This window comes from Tachyglossus aculeatus, chromosome 7, assembly GCF_015852505.1.
Source record: "Tachyglossus aculeatus isolate mTacAcu1 chromosome 7, mTacAcu1.pri, whole genome shotgun sequence".
In the NCBI taxonomy this organism is placed as follows: domain Eukaryota; kingdom Metazoa; phylum Chordata; class Mammalia; order Monotremata; family Tachyglossidae; genus Tachyglossus; species Tachyglossus aculeatus.
The window spans coordinates 40,607,914-40,620,636 of record NC_052072.1 but is presented as its reverse complement, the minus strand read 5'-3'; the positions used below and the strand labels follow the sequence as shown (position 1 = coordinate 40,620,636).

The 12,723-nt window shown below is 40.4% G+C and overlaps 1 protein-coding gene and 2 non-coding genes across 5 annotated transcripts in view; 2 read left to right on the top strand and 1 right to left on the bottom strand.

Moving 5' to 3' along the window:
- The window catches only part of FGF12 (fibroblast growth factor 12), a 450,538-nt gene that overhangs the window by 84,935 nt on the left and 352,880 nt on the right, over positions 1–12,723 (bottom strand). The window lies entirely within an intron of this gene.
- Positions 124–260, top strand: LOC119931230. Its single transcript, XR_005452084.1, has one exon. It is a non-coding gene; the product is annotated as a small nucleolar RNA SNORA7 (small nucleolar RNA).
- LOC119931144 lies at positions 4,994–5,131 on the top strand. The gene has a single exon (XR_005452001.1). It is a non-coding gene; the product is annotated as a small nucleolar RNA SNORA7 (small nucleolar RNA).

The following is a 12,723-nucleotide window of genomic DNA, read 5'->3' as shown; positions in this document are numbered from 1 at the left end:
TGAGCTCTATGTGGGGCATGACCTGTGTCCAACCTGATTGACTTTATCTGTCCTAGTGCTTAGTCCAGTGCCTGGCACATAGTAAGCACTTAACTTAAAAAAGAGATAAGTAGGAGAGTAATAGCCCTCTCAGGGTAGCACCTGGAGAGTTTCCAGTACTCTACAGCCTTGGCTATGGAAGGGAGATTCAAGCAAAGGCCTATCCATTCCACTCCTAGCTTGGGCAGTGGCTAGTGAGTGGAAGGCAATTTGCTACAAGTCAAAACTCACCCATGCTGGGCAGCAGTGGCAAAGGAGAGAGTCTAGGGCAAAGACTTGAACTTACTGCGTGGAAGGCAATAATGGTAAACCACTTCTGCAATATTTACCAAGAAAACTCTATGGATACACTATCAGAATGATTGCAGATGGAGAGCGGGGCGTTCTGGGAGAGCTGTCCATAGTGTTGCTATGGGTCGGGAAAGGACTCGATGGGCATAAGACATAAGGCAGGAGAACAAAAACTGAAGGTTCTTCTTCTCCCCCAATTCATTCATTCAATCGTATTTATTGAGCACTTAATGTGTGCAGAGCACTGAACTAAGTGCTTGGGAAGTACAAGTCAGCAACATATAGAGATGGTCCCTACCCAACAACGGGCTCACCGTCTAGAAGGGGGAGTTTGCAACTCCATGCTTTGCATTTTTTTTCAAGAGAGCGTAAATTTAAATCTGTAGTCTGGGAGCTTAAAAATGAGCATATTGACAAAATGGGAGTAGTGAAATGTCACTTCCACACTGAATAGGTAGAAAATTTTAATTTGGAAAAGTCTTGCAGTGCAAAGAACTCAACACAACGCAAACTAATTAGAAGCAGGAGAAGGTGTCTATATGAAGATCTGTGCAGGAAGGTCTACACAGAAGTGTTAGCTCATTTTTAAAAGGCACAATAGAATAGGGCAGAAAAACCAAGAACACCCATTCTAATGCTGTGACTAAGCAGATCTGTCTTCTTGTCCTTAAAATGTAATCCCTTCTGTCTCATTTTATTCTATGCATTGTAACAAGGTTCCTGGGTGTCTCTGATGTGGTATAGCAGTGAAAGCTAGAGAAAAAGATTATTTAATATACTGGGGAAATAAGCAAAGCAGAAGGCCACAATTTGAGACACATAATTTTTCAAACCAAATACGTTTCTCATATATCATCTTTCTCTCCTCATACCTCAACCCCATTATCTGTAAAATGAGGTTAAATAATACTGTAGTCCAAGTTCTATAAAGTTACAATGAAAGGTTCAAATGCTGTAGAGAAAGTCTGGGAAGTTATTGTTTGGAGTTCTTCCTCTAAAGCAGATTGAGTGGAGGATTAGGTTCTCCAGAATGTCAATTTAGGGATTAAAGGAGCATAAAAATTGAAACAAGGAAAAGAGTCTGATTTTATCAGGATCACAAGGATTGGCTACCTTCAGTCAGATAATTGGACATGAAAGGGCCAAAAATGGGCACTGTGGACTACTGTGCTTTGTACTAATGGAAAGAGCAGGGGCCTAAGGAGTCACAGGAACTGAGTTTTAATTCTAACAACATGACTGGTTTTATGTTTGTCCTTGGGAAAGGCCCTTAACTTATATATGTCTCAGTTTCCTTATCTGTAAAATGCAAATTCAATACCCATTCTCCCTAATAATAATAATAATAATGACATTTATTAAGTGCTTACTATGAGCAAAACACTGTTCTAAGCACTGGGGAGGTTACAAGGTGATCAGGTTGTCCCACGGGGGGCTCACAGTCTTCATCCCCATTTTACAGATGAGGGAACTGAGGCCCAGAGAAGTGAAGTAACTTGTCCAAAGTCACACAGCTGACACTTGGCAGAGCTGGGATTTGAACCCATGACCTCTGACTTCCAAGCCCATGCTCTTTCCACTGAGCCATGCTGTTTCTCCCTACAGTGAGCCCCATATGGGACAGGGACTGTATCTGACATGGTTATCTTGTATTTACCCCAGTACTTAGCACATAGTAAGCACTTAAAATGCAACTATTATTAGTGATAGTAATAATAATCAAATTATATAATCCTCATTGTTAATAACAAGAAAAATAAATACATTTTCCACAACTAAGCACAACAATGAACAGATTCACCCGCCCCCCATCCTAGCACCATCGATACACCTTCCTCTCCAAAAAAGTTTATGTCCAAGTGCTCAGTACAGTGCTCTGCACATAGCAGGCACTCTACACACACTATTGATTGAACTAATGAAAAATTTGGATAACAGAAACAGGACTTTGGGAAAAGAACAAAACTCCTGGAACCAAGGGAAGGCTGGCAGAATGGACGCCTCTCCTTATTCTTCTAATGCTGTTGTTGACATAGAAACTCCTACAAGAGAACACACCAACATCCTTCACCCTTACAGTCCTTCTCGACTGTAAGCTTCCTGTGGGCAGGATATTTGTCTGCCAACTCTGTTGTACTCTTGCAAGAGCTTAGTATAGTGCTCTGCACACAATAAGCACTCATTAAAAAAAATTGTACCAGTCACTGTATTAAGTGTACTGGAGTAGGTAAGATAATCATGTTGGACATGATCTATAACCCACATGGAGCTCACAGTATTAATTCCCATTTTATAGAGGAGGTAACTGAGGCTCAGAAATTTCCCCCTCTAGACTGTGAGCCCACTGTTGGGGAGGGGCTGTCTCTATATGTTGTCGAATTGTACTTTCCAAGCACTTAGTACAGTGCTCTGCACACAGTAAGAGCTCAATAAATACAATTGAATGAGTGAATGAATTAAGTGACTTACCCAAGGTCACACAGCAGACAAGTGACAGAGATGGGATTAGAACCCAGGTACCCTGATTCCCAGGCCCATGTTCTTTCCATTAGTCCATGCTGCTTCTTGATTGATTGTCCCTTGATATGGTAATATAGCACATTATTTTGTTAAAAGATCATTTTCTATCCTTCTGAGGGAAGTCTTTCTGGAAAATAGTCATTAATTCAGTTCGGCTAAGTGAAATAAGACTCCCATTCATTATCCAGTATATCAAGTAATAAGGATTCAAGTCATCATCATCATTAACAACAGCATCATTTGTTGAACACTTACTGTATGTAGAGCATTGCACTGGGTGTTGGGGAGAGAAAAAATAGAAGTAAAAGACATCTCTCTATTCCCAAAGAGATTATGATTTAATGGAGGAAAGAAGCAGACACACATTTGGAGGAAGAAGGGAAGAGGAATTCCTTGCGGGGGTGAGGGTGACAATGGGTTGGACTAGGGAGAGTCAGAAGTAAGGTATAGCTAAGAGGTTACCTTGTTTAGAGTAGAGAGTATGAGCTGGGGTGCAGTAGGAGAAGAGAGCACAGAGGAAAGAGGGAGACAGCTGGCAGAAAGTCTTGAACCCAATGTGTAGGAGTTTTTTTCATTTTGTGCTAGAAGAAACTGGAAGCCTCTGGGGATTTTTGAGGAGGGCTCCTAATGATTATTTCAACTGAATATAGGATAGACTGAAGTGGGGACAGGCTTGAGACAAAATGAACCTTAAGGTAACTGGTAGTAATCCAGCCAGGAAGGCAAGCTGAGCATAAAAAGTAAGGCCATAATTATGAAATATTTTAGAGGAAAAACCAGCAGGATTTAAAGACAGAGAAGTCAAAGTCCCAATTTTCTCAGATGGGAAAAAGTGCTGCTGTCAGCAGTGTTGGGAAAGTTAGGAAGGAAGAAAAGTAAATTCAGAAGAGGAGAGTAGGATCAACCAATCATATTTGTTGAATCAATAGTCTTTATTGAGAATCAAGACTAGGGCCCATTGTTCTGGAAAGACATAGTAAGCACTCAATAAATACGAATGAATGAATGAATGAAGGCAACAAGTGAACATGACTGAAGGGAGAGCACTGAATTGTTCACCAACTTTCATACCACCAGAATAAGGAACTAAGAATTGATGTTTGAAACTGAAGAATTGATGTGAAGAAGCAGTGTGAATAGAGTGGATAGAATATGAGTTTAGATGTCAGAAAGACCTGGGTTCTAATTCTGGTTCTGCCACTTGTCAGCTGTGAGACCTTGGACAAGTCACTTCACTTCTCTGTGCCTCTGTTACCTCATCTGTAAAATGGTCATTAAGACTATGAGTCCCATTTGGGACAAGGACAGTGTCCAACCTGATTAACTTTTATCTACCCAGTGCTTAGTACAATGCCTGGCACATAGTAAGTGCTTAACAACTACCACTAAAATAAAAATAATAAAGCTAGTAAGTCCAAATCTCAAGCAAGGAAACATTTCTTCAGACAGCAAGTGATATCAGTGTGAAATCTGTTGCCACAAAAAGTTGTATGGGTTAAAAATATTTGCAGACTCAAAAGGAATTTAGCTACATTTACAGATAATAGACACATAAAGAGTTTTACAGGGAAATTAATGGACACTGAGGGAAAAATTAAAGAGGTGAGATGGTCCATAATTCCTCATTATATTGCAAACCTCTCGAGAGCAGAAACTGTGGTTTTACTTTCATTGTACTCTCTGAAGTGCTAATTACAGTATTCTAAACACACTGAATGTTCAATAAATGTTACTGAATGAATAGATGAATGACCAAACCTAAACATTTGGCTGGATGTAAAAAAGAGTAACCATTGCATGGTTCCTTCAAGCATCCTGTTGCCACCATCAGTGACTAAATACTGGATGGATGGGCCAGTAATCTAATCCAGTAATATCTCAGAATCAATATTCAAAATATGGTAAGAATGTTTTTGTCTATTTGTCATCTGAATGAAAATATGGGCAAGGCAAATTTTTCCAATCATTAATCAATCGAGCAGTGGTACTTACTGAGCACTAACTGTGTGCAGAGCACTGTCCTAAGCACTTGGTTACAGTACAAGAGTTGGTAGACAACTTCTCTGCCCACAAGGAGCTTAAAGTCTGGAAGGGGACACAGGCATCAATAGAAACTAGGAAATTATTGAAGTACATAAATGCTACCCTCTCAGGATCCTACTTAGAGAGTTTGCAGTACTTTACCAGTCTCGACTAAGGGAGGGAGAGTCAAGCAGAGGCATACCCATTCCATTCCTAGCTCGGTCAATGGCTAGTGAGTGGAAGGCAATCTGCTACAAGTCAAAACTCACCTGTGTCGGGCAGCAGCGGCATGGGAGTCGAGGGTGGAGACTCAAGTTTACTGCATGGAAGGAGGCAACGGTAAACCACTTCTGTATTTTTACCAAGAAAACTCTATGGATACACTACCAGAATGATTGCAAATGGAGGTGGGATATTTTGGGAGAGATGTGTCCATGGCCTCGCTATGGGTCAGAGACAACTTGACAGCATAAAAGAAGATAAGTCATTAGTGCTGGAAGCTGAGTGTGGAGGAATTATCAAGTGCTTAAATGGTACAGATCCAAGTACATAGGCCATGTAGAAGGAAGGCAGGAGGGGGGAAAGATGGCTTAATGGGGGAAAAACTCTAGGAGGAAATAATTATATCATGATTATGGTATTTGTTGAGTGCTTACTATGTGCCAGGCACGATACTAAGCGCTGGTGTGGGTACAAGCAAATAGTGTTCGACACAGTCCCTGTCCCATGTGGGGCTCTTGATCTCACTCCCCATTATACAGATGAGGTAACTAAGTCCCAGAGAAGTGAAGTGATTTGATAAAATTATCATTTTATCAATAATAATAATCATTCTAGAATTTGTTAAGCACTTACTCTGAACCTGTAATAAGCACTGGGGTAGATACAAGATAATCAGGTTGGACACAGTTCCTATCCCACATGGGGCTCACCTTCTAATCCCCACTTTACAAATGAGGGAACTGAGGCACAGAGAATTGAAATGGCTTGCCCAAGGTCACACAGCAGAGAAGTTGCAGAGCCAGCATTAGAACTCATAACCTTCTGACTCCCACCTCTATCCACTACACCATGCAATGTGAATTTAATAAGGCTTTGAAGGTGGGAGAGTGGTTGTCTGTCACATATGGCAGGGAAAGAGTTGCAGGTCGTATGGTAGATGTGGGCATGGGGTCAGCTGTTGGATATATGAGATTGAGTCCATGTGAATAAATTGGCATTAGAAGAATGAAGTGGGAGGACTTGGTTGTAGCAGGAAATTAGTGAGGTGAGGTTGGAGGGGGGGACTGATTATGTGCTTTAAAGCCTCTGGTAAGAAGTTTGTGTCTGATGCAGAGGTGGATGGGCAACCGCTGGAGGTTCTTGTGGAGTAGAGAGACATAGACTGAATGGTATTTTAGAAAAATGAACAGGAGAGCAGAATGAAGTATGGACTGGAATGTGAAGAGATAGGAGGCAGAGACATGTTCAGTTGTGAGAAGCCTAATTCACTAGGGAAATAGAGTATCCTAGTTTGAGAGGTTTTTAAAAATTAGTTTAATAGACTTTTCGAATTCCTCATTTCAGATTAAAAGTTAACTACACTTTTCAGGTAATGAAGCATACCATACATTAATTTTCTTGACAAAAGTAAGCATTAAATGAGAAATAAGGGTGAATATGGAATACAAGGTTTGAAATATAATGAGCTATTTGCTTCTAGTTATAGTGATAGAGTATGGCAATTTAACATTTCATATCTACCCATCTGTGATAGTATGTAAATAAAATTTAGATTGTTTTTTGTGAAAGAATAGACCAAGAAGTAATCTCCTTAACTGGGGGGCTCTCTTCAGTAAATTACTGTTGTAGTGCATTAAATGATGCTCTAGTTGCTTGAAAGAGTCCTTGTAGTTCCAGTACTGAGCTATTTACATTGTATTCAACCCTGGGAAAGCAGCAGAATGAAGTGAAGTGCCCCCCCCCCCCCCCCCCCCCCCCAATAAGGAGTTTACTCTTTGATGGGCAAACATAAAAATATTTACACAGATTAATTAAAGGAATTTAACTCACAATTGAAAAGCTTATCTATGAAACTGTTTAGGGTGGGCACAACTAAGTACATGACTACTGAAGATAGCTGGTAGGTTTGTAAGTTTTGGGAGCTCGGGAGCTACTTAGGGAAGGCTTGTTGGAGGAGGCGGGATATTAGGAGCATGTAAAGGACAAGGAAATGTGGGCAGAGGAGATGAGAGTGAGGCATAGTTAGAAGGTTAGATTGCAGGGTGTGAAGAGAGCAGATATGTAAAATTGGTTAAATTGGTTGGGAGCCTGGAAGCTGATTGTGTGAGGCATTTATGCTTGATGAAGAGGAATACAGGAAATCAATGGTAGATTTTGAGGAAGGGAGAAATGATTCTTATCATAGTACTTGTTAAGTGATTACTACATGTCAAGAACTGTTCTAAAGGGGGTTGTGGGGGTAGGGGGGAGAGATATACAAGAAACAGGTCAATTAGGATCCCTGGCCTGCATGAGGTTCATAGTCTAAGTAGTGGGGAGAGTAGATATTCAATGCCCATTCTACAGATGAGGCAACTGAGTGAACGAGAAGTGAAGTGACTTTTCTAAGGTCATACAGTAGGCAACTGGCAAAACTGGAATTAGAACCCAGGTCTCCTAACTCTCAGGCCCATGCTCTTTCTACTATGCCACATTGCACCATGTAGCAGCAATAGGCACAGACTGGAGCAGGGAGAAACTGGGGCCCCTTTAATTACTTTACTATATTCACATGCACATGGTTATATGCAAAGGTGTTGCACTCCACACCTGTCCCAATATCATCAATTGCAGCATAATTTATTGAGTGTCTCCTGCGCTCAGAGCTCTGAACTATGAAATTCAGTTAATCAATCATTTTTATTGAGCACTTCTATGTGCAGAGCACTGTACTAAGTGCTTGGGAGAATTAATAGTAAACGTTCCCTGACGATAACGAGCTTAAACTCTGGAGACAATCTTGCAGTCTGGTGAAGGAACAAAGTAGATACAAATTGCAAATATACAATAGATAAGGGAATAAAAGCATAGATGCACATCATAGAATCAAAAGTAGGCATTTGAAGAATTATATGTGTGTTAAGGAGGTTAAGGACTTGGTCAAACATACTGAATGAGCATTTGGAGCTTTGCCATACCCCAGGTCCTGCCTACTCACCTAACTGTAAACATGTGAGTCTTTAGTGCAGTTCAAACAACCTGGAATAGGGAGAAGCAAAAGTCCATTTGAGGATGCAACATGGCACCTGGAAGCAGCTGCTAGAATATGATTCCATTTCTTTGAAAATCAAGCAGTGTGGCCTGGGGATAGAGCACAACCCTGAGAATCAGAAGGATCTGGGTTCTAATCTTTGCTCTGCCAATTGTCTGCTGTGTGACCTTGGGAAAGTCACTTAACTTCTCTGGGTCTCAGTTACCTCATCTGTACCATGGGGATTAAGAGTGTGAGTCTCATGTGGGACATGGACTGTGTCCAAACTAATTAGCTTCCATCTACCCCAGTGCTTAGTACACAGCCTGGTACATAATAAGTGTTTAATAGCATGAAAAAAAGCTCTTCCTTGGGTCAATTATAAAGTTGTCTCTATAAACTGAGGACAGTGTTCTACAAGGGGACTCCTACAGGAAAGTACCCCAGTAATTATCAACTTCTTTTCAGAATCAAAGGACTGTCATTTTACAGTCTTTTAAAACAACACGTACATTGTCAGTTGATACTTAGAACCATGTCCAGTACTTACAACAGTGCTTGATACATAGAAAGTGCTTAATAAACACTATTAAGAAGAAAAGAAATTAACCCAAAGAAAACCAAAGGTATGTAGGAATCAGCCTCTAGAAAATCCCAAGGACAACCAGGGTTTTCTATGGAGTTTTTAAGTGGAATGTTAAGTACTTAAAATATTCAAATAACAAATTTAGGATGCATTCATATCCATTGTTAATAAGTCAGAGTATGATATCATAAAACCAAGGAGAAGGTCTATAAGCATTTGTAATGTCCTACTCTATACATCTGAAAACTGGACTACACTGGTGTCATATACAACTTCTAGATTCGTTACATCATTGGCACAGATGTTCTCAATAATGAATGGCAAGTCAAGATCACAAACAATAAAATTCTAGGATGTATCAGTACAACACTCTTACTACTAGGTTGAGGAAATGAGAACACAGAAGCACCGGAGAGGGAACATGTGAGCACTTTGAAAAACTGGTGATAAGTACTGGAAGGAAATAGTGACAGAAGACTTGGAATTTATTTCCAATTACCTGATTCTGAATGGGATTTTAGCAGGTCCTCTCTTTGATGCCATTTCCCAACAAGAAAACAAGCCTGTTTATTTTTTGATCATGTATGGATCCTTTCATTTAAAAGTGCTATAAGCATGCAAAGAACTAACATGCTATACTTAGGTTCCTCCTTCCCCAACCTCTGAAATTCCCTTCTGTCAGGTCCTGCAGTAATAAAATAATTGTTAAGAACTGTCAACTAGTCACTTTGGTTTCTTGTAATTCTACTTCATCAATGGCACATTAATATCACTTTTGGATGGAAGGAGAATAGAGAAAAAGCATACAAGAGATAGAACAAAATATATTGATCTATTTGGATTTGTGAAAAGCTACATTCTGCAGAGCAACCTTTTATCTACCCATTCATTCCACAGGGATACAGTGATATTTGTCATGAATATCAGAGCAGACCAATAGAGTCCAGAGGAAAGATGATGAAAATCCAAATCTCTAGACTTCAGGACATTTAACTCTGAATAGATTGTATGTTACTATACTTGCTTTCTAAAGACACTTTGGAAAGAGAAATCAAGAGGAGCCTTTTTTCGCCTCTGCTGATCCAGAAATAGCATGGTGTTTACCACCATTACTTTCATACCTACTAATCAGGCTCAAAGAGAGTCAATCCAATTGAGTTCAACTTTTTTTTTAATTTCTGGCAGAGTGGTCTTCATCATTACCACTGCAAATGATAATAATAATAATAATAATAATAATAAAACACTAGCATCACACACATTACTAATAAGTCGTTATCTGTTCTTCTAAGACCATGAACCCCATGTGTGACAAGGACTGTGTTGACCTTATTATCTTGGACCTGCCCTAGTGCTTAGAACAGTGCTTGACATATAGTAAGGTTCAATAAATATAATAATAGTAAGAAGAATATCCAGCACTCTTCCCATCTTCAAAGCCTTTTAAAATTATGTCTCCTCCAGAAAGCCTTCTCTGATGAACTCATCCACCCATTTTCCCTTTCTATTGCCTCATTTCATCTTATGCCTTTAGCACTTGAGTATTCACACCAACCTCACCCCAGTAGCGATTGTATACATATCTCTTTATATTCTGTTGCTTCCCTTACCTGTAATTTATTGTAATGTCTGTTCCCCCTGTTAGACTGCTTGCTGTTTGAGGGCAAGGATCACATCTACAAACTTGTACTCTCCCAAGCATTTAATACAGTGCTGTGCACACAGTATGTACTCAATTACTACCCCTCATTAAACAGCCTGCAAATCTTCCGAATTCTAGATCAAGTTGAACTAGTTGAATGTTATTGAACTAGTTCAGTGTACACATTATATTCCCTCTCCGATTCCTGTTGGCAATGTATATTTGTAAGTAGGGTCTCCCTTCATGATATTTTGCTGATCCCTTGAATGAAGAATCTAGTTACTTTCCCTTTTCTTTCCACTTCCCACAAAATTGAATGTTCCCAATATTGTCCTAGAGACACAAATCTATCCTGCTGTGCAAAATTCTATCCAGGGAAAATGCATCAAAATAGACCAAACCAGTGAACCCTGAAAAACTACCTTTATTCAAGCAATTTAAAAACAGAGTCTGCTAGTCTTTATGAGATTCGGAAGCTGACACTTTGTGAAATTTGGGCAACCTTGCTGCACAACACCAAACAATAATTAAAATCAAACTGCACCATCCTCGATTCAATGCTTCCAAGAGAAATAAAAGTGGGTAGGGATAGTAGCCAGGATCTGTTTACTATCTCTACCTCAGCCCTACAGCACTTATGTACATAATTGACTTTAATGTCTGTCTACCCCTCTAGACCGAAAGTTCCTTGTAGGCAGGTAACATGTGTACTAATACTGTTATATTGTAGTCTCAGTACTCTGCAAACAGTAAGCACTCAATAAATACCACTAATTGACTGATATAAAAACCCCAATAAACATGGCTGAACTAGGTTTCCAAATAGTATCCTGGCCCAGGTCGATGCTTAACCAATAATACAATTGGAAATAATAATAACAGAGAGATTCACAGAGTATAGACTGTAGATCAATCTGCGCATCAAGCAGAAACTCCTCACCCTGGGCTTCAAGGCTCTCCATCACCTCGCCCCCTCCTACCTCACCTCCCTTCTCTCCTTCTACTGCCCAGCCCGCACCCTCCGCTCCTCCACCACTAATCTCCTCACTGTACCTCGCTCTCGCCTGTCCCGCCATCGACCCCCGGCCCACGTCATCCCCCGGGCCTGGAATGCCCTCCCTCTGCCCATCCGCCAAGCTAGCTCTCTTCCTCCCTTCAAGGCCCTGCTGAGAGCTCACCTCCTCCAGGAGGCCTTCCCAGACTGAGCCCCTTCTTTCCTCTCCCCCTCGTCCCCCTCTCCATCCCCCCGTCTTACCTCCTTCCCTTCCCCACAGCACCTGTATATATGTATATATGGTTGTACATATTTATTACTCTATTTATTTATTTATTTATTTTACTTGTACATTTCTATCCTACTTATTTTATTTTGTTGGTATGTTTGGTTCTGTTCTCTGTCTCCCCCTTTTAGACTGTGAGCCCACTGTTGGGTAGGGACTGTCTCTATGTGATGCCAATTTGTACTTCCCAAGCGCTTAGTACAGTGCTCTGCACATAGTAAGTGCTCAATAAATACGATTGATTGATTGATTGATAGACCCTGCATTCACACATAGTAGACCCTGGTATTAGTAAGGAAGTGCACTGAGCTTCTAACATGTGATTGGAGTCAAATCTGCATAGCACAATGGCCTCCCTTACTCTCAGGCATTTCCTTGAGGAAGGTGTGTGGAAAAGGTTTCAACCTCAAATAACCCCAAATTAGATTCATTCCTTCTTTCCTTTATTCAATCATATTAAGTGCTTGCTGTATGCAGAGCATTGTATTAAGTGTTTGGGAAAGTACAATACAATAATAAAGTGTCAATCCCTGCTCACAATGAGTTTACAGTCTAGAGGTGGGGAACATCTATACTTCTTCAAGCTAAACACAGACAGAAGCAGTGTGCATAATGGATAGAGCTGGGAGTCTGAGGATCTGGCTCCACCACCTGTCTTTTGTGTGCTCTTAGTCAAGTCACTTCACTTCTTGGTGTCTCAGTTACCTCATCTGTAAAATGGGGATTAAGATATGGGATATGGACTTTGTCTCCACTGATTACTTTGTATCTTTCCCAGCACTTAGAACAGTGCCTGGCACGTAGTAAGCACTTAACAAATACAATAAAGAATGCCTCATCACACAGAAATATTCTTCCTGCAGAGTCCAAGACAGCATAAACAGATGAAGACGCCAATCAACATGCGTGAGGGCAGCTAATAGAAAGCAGCATTTCTAGGGTATAACCTCTTCAGAAAACAAAGCTCTACCTCAGGTCCTCCCAGAGGGCAGCGTAGCTCTCCACTTTCAATGACTTCTTGAAATCAATCAATCAATCAAAGGTATTTACTGAACACTTGGTGTAAGCAAAGCATTGTACTCAGTGGCTTGGAAATGTGACCATATTATTT